Source organism: Watersipora subatra, chromosome 1 (assembly GCF_963576615.1).
Source record: "Watersipora subatra chromosome 1, tzWatSuba1.1, whole genome shotgun sequence".
Taxonomy (NCBI): Eukaryota; Metazoa; Bryozoa; class Gymnolaemata; order Cheilostomatida; family Watersiporidae; genus Watersipora; species Watersipora subatra.
In genome coordinates this window covers 45424434-45427419 of record NC_088708.1, presented here as the reverse complement: position 1 = coordinate 45427419, position 2986 = coordinate 45424434, and positions in this window count along the sequence as shown.

The window sequence follows — 2986 nt, the reverse complement described above, 5'->3', positions numbered from 1 at the left end:
TTGGAACCATGGCGACGTCCGATCAACCGGCGTGATGCCAAAGTGTCCTAGATAAACACACTGTATTGAGCACTGCCAGAGTTAGGCTTATAGGGCTACAGCACTACAACGCTTCCGCTTTTGCATTTTTTGCGTGTACTATGGGTGCGGGATCAGATTTAAATGCTAACGCGAGGGACGGTTACTTTGAAAAAAACACGTACTTTTTCTACTATATTGTCTGTGCAATTTTAATCACATATGAAATAGTTAATCATTTAATTTTTTCACACAACTATATATTTTAAAGCTTCTTAAATTCCTTAAGTCTAGCCGTTTTGCATCTACTTCCTCTTTTTTACGTTAGTTTATTTAGGTTTTTGCTGTTTTGATTTAGGCTCTGATCTCATTTATTTAACGCATTCAAGGTAAATCAATGGACACGTTTGAGCTAAAATGCAAATGATTTGATGAACTAGGCATTTCCCACTTAGTAAATTATACGTCATCGAAACCAGCTTGAGTAAACAGCCATTTGAAAAGACGAGAAAAGGGTTCAATATGATTAAATGTAGCTTTATTCTAATAAAGCAATTTGAGAAACTAGGATATTCTGTTTCAACTTCAACAAAAACTTACGTTACATGAAACAATTTAGGATTTACCTCCCCTGGCTTGCAGACTGGCGGTACATTTAACAAAAACATGCTATGCATCTTTGCTACTGCTTCAACTATAATTTGTGGTTAAACTGTTGGCACTTTAATATACATAAGCAATCAGCTAACTCGTCGTTATTATTTTATTGCACTCTCAATAATCCAATTAGTTCACAGCCAAAACGTGTACAATACTGTGTTGGTTCCTGTGACCAACACGTAGAGGCGACTAGGTCGGCTTACTCTACCGGTCAACATTCACCCTTCACAGGAGGTTGTGTGCTGGTTTCCCGTGACCAACACGTAGAGGCGACTAGGTCGGCTTACTCTACCGGTCAACATTAACCACTTCACACAAGGGATTGCACAAAAGGGGTTTTATACTAGGTCGACAGGGTCGACAGGGGGTCGACAGGGTCGACAGAGGTCGACAGTGTTTTTATGAGTCTGTTCCAACAGCACAGTCCATAGACCAAGTCTTTGGAGATAGCTATATGCCATGGTGATCCTTGTATTGCTTAAGGTAGCAGAAGGAGTGTGATTCAATTGCAATGAATGTATTGAATGAATAAAAAGGGCCGAGACCCTATCTTATGTACATGAAGTTATGCAAGTTAGGTATAATTAAGCCAGCCTCCCTTAGGGGCGTGGCTAACAATGATAAAAGAAAGAGGACATAACCCTTGTTAGAAAATATCTTAACTGTACAAGAGAAGGTGGAAGTTTGTTTTCCACCACACACGCCGCCCCTATAGACGGCAATCGGCTATAATAAAAGACAAACGAGCCGGACTATACTGTACTACAAGATAAAAGATGCGTAAATAATAGTTTCTAAGAATAGTCAATGTTTTTAGCGGAATCCGTAACGTAATCCTTCACTTAGTTGACATCTGGTTGGCCAATTCATCCAGGTGGCGGGCCGTTCGTCTGAGGTTGGAGGCCTCCTCTCGGAGGGCGTTTATCGTGGTACGGGGTCGGACATCCCCCAGTCGACTCTGGATGCTTCCCACTGTAGTTAATGACTTCCTGGGGGCAGGTATAGGCTTCCCCTTTTTGGGCGGACTCCACTTTTGATCCACCCGCTTTTCCTTTGGGGGAGAGGGAAGAGGTGCCTGAGGTCCTCTCCTCACAGGGGGTTTTACTCTGACCGGACCATGAGGCACAGGCTTCTCGAAGGCCGGTGGATTGTTTAGTTCGACCCTTTTTATCCATGCGGGATAGTTAGCACGGTCGACCTCGTAGACTCGGATGCCCCCTCCGCCGTGATTTTTCCTTTTTTCACTGCCCTTCATTCTTGACTGGTGTTTGGCTATGGTATCTCTCGAGGTAGAATTTCTTCCACATTTACAGAAAAACCTCGTGAAGTGCTGCGTAATATGTATTCGACGCCTTCGGGGGGTGGAAAAGGATTGATGGCACAAAGAACAGTGAGCACCGTCTTCCTCACACAGCTTCGTTATTTTTTTGGTCGTCCCCTCCGAGATCCACTTGGTTGGTATTGGAGAGCTTGGGGAAAGATTTTCCTTTCCCGTTTCGGAGTTCATATCGTCTAAGGTCTCATTAGGAGCAGGGTGTAGCTCTAACGGAGTTACTAGTTCTGATAACAAGGGTAGAGCTCCGGTAATTGGGGAAGCTTCCTTAATAGTTTCTTTAATTACTTCCATGGCTGGAGGGTGTAGGTGTGCGTGTGCGTGCGTGTCGAGCTGGTAACAAACAGTAAGATGGCTTTCTCTATTTTCCAATATGGCCGCCCTTTGGCCTTGACTCCTTTTGGCCTTTCCTGATTGGACAGTATTCGTGTCGTAATCCGCTAGATACGCAGGGGGCTTTTTAATTTGTTGGGGCCGAGCTGAGGTTCCGCTATCTGTAGTACTCGTCTCTGGATTCTCCGGGAAGGGCGTACTCCTTTTTTCGGTCCCAGCATCTGGATTAAGGTCGAGAGTGTGCTCGAGGTCGAGTTGGCTACGGGTTTGGGGTATAGTCATATTTCTTTCGGAACTGGTATGCCGATGACTTTCTGGATAGTTGTAGAGGGGCTGTGTATCCACTCTCGACCTTGTCATGGGTGGGACAAAGGGTAGTGACTCCATATATATATCTGGGAGTACTGGTGCCTGGTTGTGTATGGGTCTTCTTCGAGGGTACCCTCTCATGTTTGGCCTTCTGGTTGGCTCGATTTGAGCTGGGGCCCTTCCTTGTTGTACTTCGCTTGGTCGGCAAAGCCTCAACCTTCCTTCTGCTTGCACCGACTTTTGTCCGTACCTTTCAACCTCGTAGGTGTGGTTGTCATAACTCTTTAATACCCGGTAGGGGCCAACGTATTTTGCGGCTAGTTTTGGATTCTC